This window comes from Bos mutus, chromosome 14, assembly GCF_027580195.1.
Source record: "Bos mutus isolate GX-2022 chromosome 14, NWIPB_WYAK_1.1, whole genome shotgun sequence".
Lineage (NCBI taxonomy): Eukaryota > Metazoa > Chordata > Mammalia > Artiodactyla > Bovidae > Bos > Bos mutus.
This window is the reverse complement of record NC_091630.1, coordinates 62460523-62475191: the sequence shown is the minus strand read 5'-3', so window position 1 is coordinate 62475191 and position 14669 is coordinate 62460523. Positions and strand designations below refer to the sequence as shown.

Below are 14669 nucleotides of genomic sequence, written 5' to 3'. Positions count from 1 at the left end.
TGTGGTGTGTGAGAGGACCACATGCATGTACTCTGCTGCAGTGCTGCCCCCGGGACACTGCACACTGCACTTCACTGCAGTCCACTGTGTTATCCAAGGCTGTGCTGTGTGGTGCACTGCACACACTGCACTGGTGCTCGACCACACTGCACACACCGCACACACTGCACTAGTGCTAGAACACACCGCACACGCTGCACTAGTGTTAGAACACACTGCACACACTGCATACACTGCACTGGTGCTAGGCCACACTGCACACACTGCAGTAGTGCTAGAACGCACTGCACATGCTGCACTAGTGTTAGAACACACTGCACACACTGCACTAGTGTTAGAACACACTGCACACACTGCACACACTACACTAGTGCTAGACCACACTGCACAGGCTGCACTAGTGTTAGAACACACTGCACACACTGCACTAGTGTTAGAACACGCTGCACACACTGCACTAGTGTTAGAACATGCTGCACACACTGCACTAGTGTTAGAACGCACTGCACACACTGCACTAGTGTTAGAACGCACTGCACACACTGCACTAGTGTTAGAACACGCTGCACACACTGCACTAGTGTTAGAACACGCTGCACACACTGCACTAGTGTTAGAACACACTGCACACACTGCACTAGTGTTAGAACACGCTGCACACACTGCACACACTACACTAGTGCTAGACCACACTGCACAGGCTGCACTAGTGTTAGAACACACTGCACACACTGCACTAGTGTTAGAACACACTGCACACACTGCACTAGTGTTAGAACGCACTGCACACACTGCACTAGTGTTAGAACGCATGCTGCACACACTGCACTAGTGTTAGAACACGCTGCACACACTGCACTAGTGTTAGAACACGCTGCACACACTGCACACACTACACTAGTGCTAGACCACACTGCACACACCGCACTGGTACTAGATCATACAGCACACACACACACAGTGCTAGACCACACTGCACACACTGCAGTAGTGCTAGGACACACTGCACACACTGCAGTAGTGCTAGGACACACTGCACACGCTGCCCTGCTGCCGCACCACACTGCATTGCCGTGCTCTGCTGCACTGTGGTGTCCTGCCCTGCACAGTGCTGTGCCCTGCAGCTGTGTGGTGTTACAGTAGAGAGTGCAGTGTGCAGAGTGCAGTGTAGAGTCCAGGACACTGCTCAGCACAGGGCCGCATAGTGTACATTGCTGGTCAGGACAGCAGAGCACTGCACACACAGAGAGCACAGCATGTGTTTCACATCACAACAGCGCACAGAGCGCAGTGTCCCCAGCCTCCTGCTCTCTCTCGGCTGCCTGAGCTGGTGAACCAGGCCCCTCCTGGTGCCCCGTCTGCCTATATGAACAGCCTGGTCTCCATGTGTCTGTATGTGCCTGTGATGGTTCCTTCCACCCCGTTTCCTGAATAAACATGAAGGGTTGGGGTCAGAAGGGCCTTCCCACAACCTCTCCAGCCGAGGTGATGGGAGCTGGTGGGGTCCCAGAGCTAGAGAGGGGCCCAGGGCCCGGCACGCAGGGCCACGTCCCACCCGGAGAACTCCAGGGCCCCTCGGTGGGCCAGGCCCCTCCGGTCCCACGCGGCTGCGGGTGGAGCCCTGGGCACGGGGAACCCAGATCTGCCATGTCAGCGGCTCCTCATCAGTCTGCTGAGACCAAAGCCAGCTCTCAGGCAAGCATTTCCTGTGTGAACCGCGTGTTTGTTACATTCCCCTGTGTGTTTATGAAGGCTGTGTCAGCCACACTGATTTACATAAACACTGCCAGGCTGGGGTGGGCTCCCCCACCCCCAAGAGCAGCTGAGTACCGACAGCATCCGCAGCTCTAACTCTTATTGTCTAAACAGAGCAGATGTTGATGGAATGAGCCAACAAGAAAATACAACAAAGGAGACCGTTTTGAGGGGGCTTTCGATGAAAATGCGTTCCAGATTGACAAAATGTTACGATATTAGTGGAATGGATCATTTCAATGTCATGTTTGGCTCCTAGAGACCATAAGGCAAGCCTGATGCAAACTTCTGCAGCTCCCAGGCTGTAAACGCCCAGGGTGAGCGCAGCGTATCTGTAAGTGAACCAGCCTCACCTGTTTAGTGACTTATCCGCACGTCCTGCGTGGCTGCTGTGGGGCAGCCTCAGTCATGCCCCAACTGCCTGGGATGCCTTCCGCCTCCTTCCTCCAGGCCAGGCAGGGCCACGGGCAGAGGAGGTAGTCTGGTAGCAATGGGCTGAACAGTGAATTTTTGTAAGTTCCTGCTGATATGGTTCTGAGAGTCAGATGTGATAGTCCAGGAGCTGTGGTTGCAGATAGTAGATAGGATTTGATCAGTTTTTCGTGCTTTACTTCAGGCACCCATGGGAGTAACTTCCAAAGGATGTTGGCAAATCCTGCTGTTGGGTCTTTTGAAACAGACCAGAAGGAGCAGCAGGGTTCACCCTTCATCATGAGGTACTGTGTGGTCCGCTTGGATATGGAGAGTGAGTCTCTGTACTGTGGGTCCCAGAGATGAGCAGCGTGGATAATTGCACCTTTGCCCTTAAATGAACAATTGGGCACAGAGCAGGAGCCCTTGGGATGAGCTGTGGGTGCCTCGGGGCCTGGGGGCTCCAAGCTGGCGGCCCCTGGCGGCGGCAGACCACCCAGTCAAGGGGCCCCCTGTTGCTCTGCCAGTGGAATGACTTGTAGGAGTTTACTTCCAGTCCCTTCATCTTCCCATTTTTATAACACAATTATCTTAAACATTTCCTCTGCATACATTTAGAACCGCACCAGACCGCTGTAATTTTTGCTTCAACTGCATAGTATAATATAATATAATACACTCAAGAGAAGAAAAGTTTGGTGTGTGTTCCCACATTTGTGCTTACTGTGTTCTTTGTTTCTTCCTGATATCCCAAGATTCCTTCTTTTATTGTTTCCTTTCTGTTCAGAGGAATTCCTGTAGCCAGTCTTTCAGGGCAGGTCTTCGGACGGTACCTTGCTTGGTTTTCCTTCATCTGAGGGTCTTTTGGTTTCCCTTTCATTCCTTAAGGACGTTTCAACAGATGATGAATTCCATTTGTTCTTTTTTCTTTCAGATCTTGAATTGTATTGAGCCACTTCTTTTCTCTTGGTTTCTGAGGAGAAATCATTATCATTTGGGTTCCTTCCCATTATAGGTGAGAGCTTTTTTTTTTGCCCTGGATTCTTTCAAGGGTTTCCTTGGACCTAGATTTCAGAAGTTTAATTATGAGATGTTTTGGTGTTGATTTCTTTGGGTTAATCTTGTTTGTGTGTGTGTTTAGTCACTTCAGTCGTGTCTGACTCTTAGTGACCCCGTGAACTGTAGCCCGCCAGGCTCCTCTGTCCATGGGATTCTCCAGGCAAGAACACTGGCCTGGGTTGCCATGCCCTCCTCCAGGAGATCTTCCTGACCCATGAATCGGGATTCCCTTAATTCTCGAATCTATGTCTTCTGCAAAATTTAAGATGTTTTCAGCTATTTCCTTTGGGTATTTTCAGTGCCCTCCCCTCAACTTTCTTCTCTGCTTCTGAGATTCCTGTGACAAAAATGTGAAATTTTTTGCTACAGTCTGAGCACTGAAGAACTGATGCTTTGAACTATGGTGTTGGAGAAGACTTTTGAGAGTCCCTTGGACTGCAGGGAGATCGAACCATTCAATCCTAAAGGAAACCAGTCCTCAATATTCATTGAAAGGACTGATACTGAATCTGAAGCTCCAATACTTTGGCCGCCTGATGTGAAGAGCTGACTCATTGGAAAAGACCCTGATGCTGGGAAAGACTGAAGGCAGGAGGAGAAGGGGACGACAGAGGATGAGATGGTTGGATGGCATCACCGACTCAATGGACATGAGTTTGAGCAAGCTCCGGGAGTTGGTGATGGACAGAGAAGCCTGGCGTGCTGCTGTCCATGGGGTCACAAAGAGTCGGACACGACTGAGCAACTGAACTGAACTGAAGGCTCTGGGTGTTGCCGTGTTTCAGCCTGTCTTCTCTGTTGCTCGGGTTGGATGAGTTCTCTTTCTCTGTCCTCTGGTTCACTGATTCTCTCCTCTGTCCCTTCCATCCTACATTGAGCACGTTCATTAAGCTTAATTTCAGTTATATTTTTCAGTTCTAAAATTTCCATTTGGTTCTTGTTTCTTCTATTCCTTTTAGCGACTTTCTCTCTTTGCTAAGCTCTATTTTTCATTGTTTCAAGCATGTTTTTATTTGCTCACTGACGTATTTCTGCATTGGCTGCTTTAAAGTCTTTGTCAGATCATTCTCACATGGGTCATCTCAGTGTTGGCATCTGTAGACTGACTTTCTTCAGTCAGTCTGAGATCCTCCTGGTTCTTGGCGTGATGAATGAATTTAGACAGGAGCCTGAACACTGGTTATTATGTTCTGAGCCCTTTGGTTTGTGTGTGTTTCCTCTAACACTGGTCCAGTGGGGCCAGGAGGGTGCTTTCTCGTCACTGCCAGGTGGGGTGAAGTCCTGGATCCCCACTCGGTCTCCCTTGACACCAAGGGGCATCCCTTGTTGCTCTGGGAGAGGCCCAACTCCCCTGGGCCTCCATGGGCACACCCCTGGCTGTGAGGGGTGCGACTGCCCCCTCTGCCCTTCACTGACGCCATGGCAGGGCATTACTGGCTGGGCTGTGGTGAAAGTCCTCTTGTCCCCTCGGCCTCCCCTGGCACCACCCAGACGATAGAGGGAGGTCCCTGGGGCTACAGTCCACACTGGGGTGGCCATCTAGGCTCCCATGTAATCTCCACTGACACCACCCTGGGGGCCTGGGACCTGGGTGGGGGTGTGTAGGCTCCTGTCTCGGCCTTCCCTGACACAGTGCTGGGGAGGGACCCTGGCTTTGCCTGTGGTGCTTGGCCGGAGCACAGTGGCTGTTTCCTAAGAGTTCTCTTTCTGGATGGGCTGCCCTTTGCCTGGTCCTTTGCCCAGAAAGAGCAGCTTCTGCAGGGGCTTCTTTATCCGTGCCAGTCAGCATTTCCAGATTACCGGGTTCTTCAGCTCCAAGTCTGTGACATTGGAGGCAGAAAGAAACCCAGGGATGAGGCGTGGTGCTCCCTCAGGTCCCGAGGTCGCCGGCCAGTCTGGCCTCTCTTCTCACCTCTCAGGGTTTCATGCCCAGTGTTTCTGTCGTACTTCATGGGGGCAGGAGAGGAAAGTACACCAACGCCGTCTTCCCAGAAGCAAGGGACGTGTTATTAGCATTTAAGTGTCTTTGCCAAATAGTATAAATTGCAAGTGTAAGGCCGAGAGTCCGGGCCTTTGTACGCAAATTTGCCACCAGGGCCCAACGAGGTCACCTCCAGAGAGGACCGGAATCCCTTCCGGCTGCCTGCGGTGCCAAGAGCCTCTTGCTGGAGGCACTTAGTTTGCACAGACTTGATTTATGTTGGGTTATTCTGGGTCCCTTGCATTGAATTTCATCAGGACAGCCACGGTGGACAAAAGTGAACATAAAAGCTGCTGCACAGGGTGGTGACTTTCTGGAGCAGGGAGCCCAGGCCGACAGACTCCAGGAAGGGCAGGGCCTGTCTTCTGAGCACAGCGATTTCACAGTTCACATCATCAAGCAGAGATGGGCTTAAGTGGCTGTTGCTGGAAGAGACGCATTAGTGGATTTCCTGCACCACCTCGTAAGGAGAGTGAACTCGAGCCTCTCAAAGGCGCGCGGGTCCTGGCAGGCGGGCGGGCGGGATCACCATAGAGACAGATGCTGCTGTAAAGTACACAGAGGAAAACGGGGAGTGAGCGCCCGCGTGTGATGAAGTGTCGCCAGATTTCCCGAGAGACAGGAAGTGGTGTGAAGACAGGGCACCTACTGACGCCTCACGTAATGGGCCCTCGGACCCAACTTTTCCATCCGTGTGTTGTTTCTGATGAGGGATAGAAATGGAAACTATTTTTGGATCCAAACCCTGGACAGATTTCGGAGTTCAGATTCATAAAAGGAAGACTAAAAGCTGGTTAGAATAACGTTAGAAACACAGATTATTTTAAAAGTCACAAATCCCCACGACAAACACGGCTTCAAACTACCACCTCCTCCACTGGGACGCTTCCCCAGCCAGAAGACTTGCCCTTGGCAGGTAGACGTCTGAAGGTCCCCGTCCAAGCTGGCTCTGCTTGCCGGTGACATGGAATAAGGCTTTCTGGAGCCACAAATTCCTCTGATGTTCCAGAGCCTGGCCATGGTCTGGCCCAGAATAGGTGCTCAGTTGTGTTTATGGAGTGAGTTGGCTGCACTGGGCACCTTTGCTCCACACCCCTAAATCAATACGAAGGTTGGAGTCTGTTTACATTTGGCTCTTGAAGTTGGGTTGGCCTTCAGATGAGCAAAGATGTTTATTCAAGTTCAAGATTCTAGGTTTCCTTTGCAAATAAGATCTGAGTTTGGAAATGACCTTGCGTTATGGGACGTTATGGCTTAGTCTTAGAAGACTATTAGACCATGGACAAGCCAGTGTGCAGACCTAGTGCTCCGTTCTTGGCTGCTCTGTGTGCATCACTGTTTGCCATGGCACATGAGAGACTGTGCTAAGTCATGTTCCAGCATCTTCTTTTATCATGTGCCTTATGGTTGAGGTTGAGTGGTGTGTGTGGAGGTAGCAGTCCTTGTTGTGTGTCAGTTAGAATTGGGTTCTGCCGGGGATTGGGGAGCCACCCGGTCTCACAGACGACCACACAGAGGGCTTGTGTCTCTGCTCTGAGAGCGGCTGGGGGCACCGAGGGTTAGTGGCTGGGGGCACCGAGGGTTTGCTGCTGGGTACGAGGTGTGTTGCTGCCCCTGGTGAAATGGAATTATGTGGGTAAAAAACAAGAGAAGGCCCTTAGGTGGACGGTCTGCGCTGCCTGCTGTGTGCACTCGGAGCTGGATCCTTTCTTGTGGTTTCTTAGGTCCTGCTGTGTGGGCCTCGGTGGGACATCTCTGAATGTGCCTTTCTGATCAGCCAAGACGGGAACAGGAGCTTGTTTGCACAGCTGTATGTCAACATCAGGCCGAGAGAGAGAGAGGTCCTGGGGACATGTGTTCTGAGAGAAACAGGACCTACCACACTCGACACCATGGCCCGGCTCATGCGAGCAGAGGCAGGAGGAGGGACTGGGGAGCATGTCCCTGATGATGCTTGGGGTCTCTGACTCCAGGCTGAGGGAGCCCCAAAGGAGGGAGGTGTCTGTAAGTGGTCCCATGCTCCATCGAAAATCACTTAGTCCTGCTGGTACCGTCCAATCCCATCCCACGTTCCTCTGTGACGAAAATACCTGCTGTGCTCACTAGCTCTCTTGTCCCCTTTCATCCTCCATGGCTTCCAGCCTTCAGCATGAAACGGGATGGCCCAGGAGGTCTGCCACAGCTAAATGGAAAGTGCTTGTTGGCTATTTAAATCAAATAATATGGTCCCTTATAGCAATAAGGCATGCAAAGACAAGGCCATTGTGCTTTTGTAGATTTCAGATTTCCATGTTAGATAAGAATCTATATTTTTAAATTGCTATGATGGGAAAAATTACTGCTAATATTATTGAACGCTGAAAATCTATTAATTTAAAGCTTTATACATACAACTGTGCAAACAGCCTCCAGATGTACTGGCTTAAACCAAGCACCGTTCATCACTGATCACCATCTTCTGGGTGGGGGTCCAGCTAGGCTGGTCTTGGCAGAGCTTACTTGTGTGTCTGAGATCAGCTGGTCCAGGAGGGCTCCACACAGATGTCTAGCAGTTCACCAGCTGATGGCCAGGCCCCTGGATAGTCATCCCAGGGCTGTAGATGACCTGGGAGGCAGTGGTGGGCTGCCAGCTGAGCCTGTGAATGAGACATGTTCAAAAGCATGAGGAAGTGGTTCAGTCTCATCCAAGATGGGCGTGGGGGTGGGGGTTGGGGATGGAGGGCTTGGTCGTGGGGAGTGTGATCCCCTTGTGGAAACTAACCCCAGGGCCTGGATGCACTGCACACCTTCCTAGCCAGGCCCTAGCTGCCTGATGCTGCAGGGACATGTCCTCTCCCTCGGGTCCATCTGTGGGCACAAGGCTCTTTATTTACCAAGCACTCAGTGAGAACTCCTATGCATTTCCTAAGAAGATTGGGGACTGAAGGGTTAGCACTGCTATTTTTGTCTTAGCAGCACCACGTCTTCAGCAGGAGAGGTGCTAGGACAGGTGAGTGCACCCCTGACCACAGTCTGTAGGGAGCTGGGCCAGTGTAAATGGACCAGGAGACTCTGGGCCTCAGGGAACTTGCAGCCGAAGTGAAGCTAGAGATGAAAACGAAGCTTCTCTGAGGAAAGGAACTTCACCAGCGTGAATTTCACTGTGACATCCTGTGACAAAGTTGATCACGGAAGCCAGAAAAGTAGACCCTGTAGCAAACCTCAAAGCTGCCAGAAAACAGAGCCTGGGGGCAACGTGAGTTTGAAACATATCCGGTTAAGCAGGGTGGTGCCTTTTCTGCAGATGCTCCTGCCTTCAGGTGGTTGTGCCTTCCTGGGAGGGGACATGGGATGCGGCCTCGGGTCAGGGATGGGTGTGTGGGCACTGGGTCAGCCCATCTGCTTAAGTCAAGGGTGTCCGTCTTCCAAGTGGGGTGGCTTCAGACAGGTTCTTTGATCTGAGCCCTGGTTTCCTCGTCCATGAAAGGTGCACAGCCACAGCACTTGTGGATGGAAGGTTGTGGGGTCAAATCTGGGGCTTACTCCCTGCCTGGAGGTGGACAAGCTCCCTGAGGGGTGAGTGCGGAGTGGTGTGCATTCTCCAGAGTGCCTATGAGTGGACACTGGTCCGCTCTGTGCTGTGAAGCCTGGCGGAAGAGCTCTGTGTGGTTGGTCTGCAGGGTGGGCTCAGGAATGTTCCTTGGTGGCTGGGCAGGGGGTGATGGGCATGTGGGGGTCGTGGGCGCTTTACTGTATCGAGGCAGGAAGCAGAGGGGGCCTTCTCCAGGCCACACTGAACTGACCTTCCCTGGGCTGCTTGGTCAGAGAGCCTGTAAATTCCTTGCCACTTAAGTAAGTCTGAGTAAGGCTTTCTGTTTCTGGCCAGCGCCTCTGTGGATGGAGCATGGGGCAAAGTGGCTGTGGGAGCGGCTTGGTGCAGACGCAGCCCAGCTTCCTGGCCCGACCTCTATCCATCGCCTGACCTCTGCTTCTCAGTGCCTCATACTGTAGCCCTTTTAAAAATTCTATAGCCCTGAGTATTTCAAAAGATACTCTGAAAAGTACTCATGTATAGACAAGGAACCTCAGTGCTGGTCATTTTATCTTGTGTTTTCAGTTTTCACACTTTGTAAAACATTAGTCCTCACTCACCGTCAACCAAATGGACCAGATAGTACTTGACAAAAAGGAGTGAAGTATTTATTTCAAGAGAAATAAAGAGAAGTGTTAAATAAAGTATTTAAGGAGAACTACATAGTTTAACAAATAGTGTAAAAAAGGAAACCACCTATAAAACACAAGAAGAGATTTGGCAGGGACTTTAGTGAAACTGGAACTTTAGTGATGAGAGTAGCAACCCCTCTGATCTGGGGAAGATGCTCTCCATGGGTTTTGAGCTTCTGCGGGTCTGGCTGGGACACGAAGGACTGGGCTCCAGCTGTGCCACTTCTCTGTGCAGGGTCCCTGTGAGTAACCTCAGCGATGGGGTGGGGTCTCCTTCCAGGACAGAGGGGGACTGCAGCAGGTGGGCGCCCACACTCCGGGGTCTCAGCCACCACACAACCCACGGCGTGTGGACATCCTTCCCTCTACATCTCATGTGGTCCTGGGGACTCTAGGGCCACACTGGGCCCCAACTGTTGGAGCCGGCGTCTCTAACCCCAGAATGCAGGTCTTCTCAGTATCCGCTGGATGAAGACGTCTAAGGAGGAGAAAGCGGGTCCCCAACTCTCCAAGTTTTGACGGTTTCGGAGACATTGTGTTTGGTTGATTTCCATGAAAAATTCCTTGTGCTTTGTCGGCGACTGTGGGCTCCTGGCGTCGGTCACCAGCAGAGGGAGCCCCGTGATGGATGAGCGTCCCTGGTGGTGCTGGCTGAGCCTCACACCTTGCACCGTTATCCTGCTGAGGGAGCCGGGTGTGAAACACTGGCCTCATTGAGGGGGCTTCAGGCATGAAGGTAAGAGCGTCACATTTTCCAAGGGGACTTCCTGGGAAGGGGGAGCCGGGGAGTGTGTGCGACCAACCAGGAGCCGCTGAGAGCGGCCTTGTGTCAATAAAAGATAATTCTGAAGTTGATAGCCCCCAACTCATGAAAGGAGAGGACCTGCATGCAATAGCATGTCTATCTTTGAAACTCTGAAACTTTCTCTCCTGTGACTACCCTGCATGCTGTTAAGAAATGAGGTCCTACCTGGGAAATCTCTGACATGTACTATGTCTAAAACTTCAAAGGGAAGCGCAAGCGGGTTCGGGCACGCTGCTCTGATGGCTCCCGTCAGCTCCCTGTCGCCCGTCAGCTCTTCAGGTGACTGGAGTGTCCAGAGCTGACCGTCCACCCGAGGCTGGACCAGTTTCCCAGGAACAAGTCTCAACATCAGCCTGTGACAATCTCAGAACCTTCGATTTGCTTATATAATAAAGCTTCTCTACGTGGAAACACAACAGAAATATGTTCTTTGAAACAGAAAAATTGCAGTTCAGAGTTTCATTTAAACATTGCCGTATGCTACCTCTCAATTTTTCCACCCCCAATATATATACATTACCATGTTTAAAATAGCTAGCTAGTAGAAAGATGCTCTATAGCAGGAGGGCTCAGCTCGGTGCTCTGTGATGATCTAGAGGGTTGGGATGGGGTGGGAGGGAGGTTCAAGAGGCAGGGGATATGTGTATACATATGGCTGATTCACGTCGTTGTACGGCAGAAACCAATGCAACACTGTAAAGCAATTATATTCCAATAAAAAGTATAAAAAATTGCTGAGTGGAGGGAAACTGAGTGGAAGATTACTAATGATAAGGGTGGTGATGATAATTTCAACGTCTCTTGTCACTTGGAATTTCTTCTGAAGCTGAGGGTCATGTGCACTGTGCATTGAGGTTACTCAGCCTCCAAATCTGGCTTTTTACTTCTGTTCTGGGACAGCAGCGGGACCTGGTGGGTGTAACACAGGGGTCTCTTTGTCCGTGTGCCTTTCCATTTCATCATTGCTCTAATCCCCACCCTCTCCCTCTCGATTGCCATTACCACCGTCCTGCCTGAAAGCACCCCACAGGACTCAGACAGTCCAAGAGGAAGACGGATGAGAGAGTGCCACTTGTCCGCAAGGCAGCTCTGCTCTTCTTGGAAGAAGATGTGTCAGAGGAAGTGATGCCATCACTTCTGATTTTCCCACACAGTGTTATGAGTAAAGGGTTATTTCCCTAGAAGAGGGCTTATGTCTAAAACTTGAAGGAATACTTAGACTCCCTGTACGTTCAGAAGCCATGACGCTTGGAGGCACCTGCGGGTCAGTCAGCAGGGGCAGTTCAGCGCTGGCTGCATGCTGCCCACTGCTGTCTGATTTGTGCAGGTGAGAGCAGCACTCTGAGAGGTTCCTGGTCTCAACCAGGAACTCCAGGAGACCCTGGTGGGGCTGGTAGTTCAGCCAAGCTGTGGGTGGTGTGGCTGCCAGGGAGGGCCATGAGGTGCCTTGAGTCCTGGGCAGCTCAGCTAGTGAGTGAGTTGCTGGAGGGTCCGGGGAGGCTGATGTTGGTTTTATATGGACACCCAGAGGGAATTGGGCTACACAGATGTGGAGGGTCAAGGAGACAGGGAGGTCCCTCTCCTGGGTGGAGAATCTTCTGGGAAATTCCTGACTGCAGGCGAGGAGGAGGAGAAGGCGTCCCACGCAGGCAGTGCTGCACTGGGTCCTCCCAGTGAGATACTCGGGGACTCAGGGCTGCCCTTGGGGCTCTGAACCCACATGTGGCTGTGCCCATCCCATGCACCAGGCAGGCCGCCACTACCTGGCGAGCCACCGTGATTTGACAGGAGGTTTTTTTCTCTGAACCTCTTTGCTTCAACAGTTTCTGACGTTTCCCACTCCTCTTATTTTTGTAACCCAAAAGATACATTTCCCTGTGTGTGAGCAGGTGTGCGTGTCTATGTGTGAACGTGTACATGACTGCCTGTGTGTTTGTGTGCTTATACCCGTGTGTGCCTGTGTGTGAACGTCTGCATATGTGTGTGCTTGTGTAAATGCACACGTGTGCATGTGCGTATGCCTGTGTGTGAACATGTGCATGTGTGTATACACGTGTGTGTGTGTGGACATGTACAGAGCAATTGAAGCAGGTGGCTGTGGTGGGAATGAGGTGCTGGACAACAAAATGCTTGAGATGTTTGATGCTATTTAGAACTTGAGCAATTAAAGTCATGCATAGATAAAGTTTTAAACAAACCCAGAAAGTCAGAGAGTGGTAAGAGAATAATGCTGGCCATCACCTAACCACCCATGCTGCACTCTAGAAAATTTCAGGGCTCCGGACAGTTACACAGCCTATATTTATCTGTTCCCAGAGTGAAGGCTGGTCTTGGCTCAGGACGTGAGTAGCCCCAGGCCACCTGGGGAGCCCTTCTCCTCCTCTGGGGCCTGCGCTCAGTGTCTCTCCATGTCTCACAGCAGCTGCATCATTAAACTAACCTGGTGGCTGAAGAGAAAGATGAATCTACACTGAGATTAATGATAATGCACCTGGATTTACATAACACGTCAAGTCAGGAGGGATCCTGGAGTGCCCTGTGAGCTGCCCGCCCCACCCGCCCACTTCTGTTTAGGCCGCTCACGCCCTGGTCCAGGGACGCGTTGTTGAAGAAAATCGACTTTGTCTCAGAAAGGCTGCTGCATAGTTCAGGGCGTTTTGTTGTGAGGCTTCGAGAGGTTGAAGCTCTCCTGTTCCTGTTCCGCCAGGAGGGGCTGATGTTTGCTGGGCTGGGGAGCGGGGACGGGGTGGGACGGGGGCTGCAACAGCCTCTCTGACCTTTTCCTTCAGGAGGGATGGGAGTGAGGACAGGCTGGGCACATGGCTCCCTGATCTGCTCTGTTTGAAACTCTCCCCAGTTGGAGTCAGGGCCACACAGCCCAGCGTCCAGCCTGCCTCCGAGAACCCCAGACCCTTGGGCCACAGGGTGAACAAGTGGAGCACACTGTAAGCATATGGGCCTTGCAGGGGCAGGAGGGTCCTGGGGCAGGGGCATCGTCACTGGGGAGAGAAGGGGAGGGTCTCCTGGCTGCCTGATCGGCAGGAGGAGACAGGAACCCACGCGCACATGGATGTGCAGCAGGCAGGCTCTGGGTCTCCTCGGTGGGATAGGTGGGGAGACAGGCCCACGCCCTGGGCTGTGATCTCATGAGCGAAGCAGGACCAGGCCTGGCCAGGAATGTAAGGAAGACCTCCCAGGAGTACCCAGGGTGCACAGGCAGGGCCTGAGGCCGCTGATTCACTCAGTGGGAAATCTTCTCTGAGTCATTCCTGAGTCAGTGTTCCAGGACATGGCATGGGCTGTCAGAGGACCGGGAAAAGCAGGGGACGGGCCCCTCTCCTCCTCAGAGGGCCTGGTGGATGATGTCCCCGCTGTGGGTTGGGCTGTGGGGCTTTCCTTCTGCCCACTTGATTCCCTCTGGAAGAGGAGTCTGGCTGCCTGCCTCCTCTGCAGGCTCTCTTGGACACGGTGTCCTGAGATGACGCTGGCCGACTTTGCCCCGTGGGGAAACAAACGCACACCCAGTGGCCTCTCTGCCCCAGGGCGATAGAAGGAGTGGGCACGGCTGGTCTCCATCTCAAAGACGCTGGTCAGGGGGCGTGGGGTAACCTGTCTCCTTGACTCACTGGTCATCTCAGGGGAAGGACTGAGGTGAAAACTTTTTACTGGTCCTGCCTTCAGTCAGCGGGTTTTCCTTAGTTCTTTTTGTCTTTAAAATTTCTTTGCTTTAAAAATCATTTATTTACTTTTATTTTACTTTTGGTTGCGCTGGGTCTTCGCTGCTGCGCAGGCTTTCTCGGGTTGTGGCGAGTGGGGGCGACTCTCCAGTTGTGGTGCATGAGCTTCTCATTGCAGCGGTTTCTCTTATCGCGGAGCACCGGCTCTAGGGCATGCCAGCTCAGGAGTTGTGGCACACATCTTAGTTGTCCCGTGGCATGTGGGATCTTCTCAGACCAGGGATCAAATCCGTATCCCCTGCATTGGCAGGTAAATTCTTATCTACTGTACCCCCAGGGAAGTCCTATTCCTGTCTTTTTTCTCCCTTAAATAAGGACATTTTCTTGATGTCTTGTTATGTAATAGTATGATGCGCTCATTACTGGCAGGCATGTAACTAGGACACACAGCAGTAGTAGTTCTCAGAGTGATTTGAAAAATGGTCCAGGGACTCTGGAAGCTGGACGCTGCAGATCACAGGTGTACGTGGGATGGTAGTTATACTTCCCAGGGACTCTCTTTCCTAAAGACTAGCAGCCCTTGGGAGAAGGCAATGGCACTCCACTCCAGAACTCTTGCCTGGAAAATCCCATTGATGGAGGAGCCTGGTGGGCTACAGTCCATGGGGTCACTAAGAGTCGGGCACGACTAAGCGACTTCACTTTCACTTTTCACTTTCATGCATTGGAGAAGGAAATGGCAACCCACTCCAGTGTTCTTGCCTGGAGAATCCCAGGG

At 52.0% G+C, this 14669-nt stretch overlaps 1 long non-coding RNA gene across 1 annotated transcript; it reads left to right on the top strand.

Moving 5' to 3' along the window:
* Positions 1-1805: 1805 nt before the first annotated feature.
* LOC138990762 (uncharacterized) lies at positions 1806-10776 on the top strand. Its single transcript, XR_011466865.1, has 3 exons — positions 1806-3181; positions 3595-10145; positions 10421-10776. It is a non-coding gene; the product is annotated as an uncharacterized lncRNA (long non-coding RNA).
* Positions 10777-14669: the final 3893 nt, after the last annotated feature.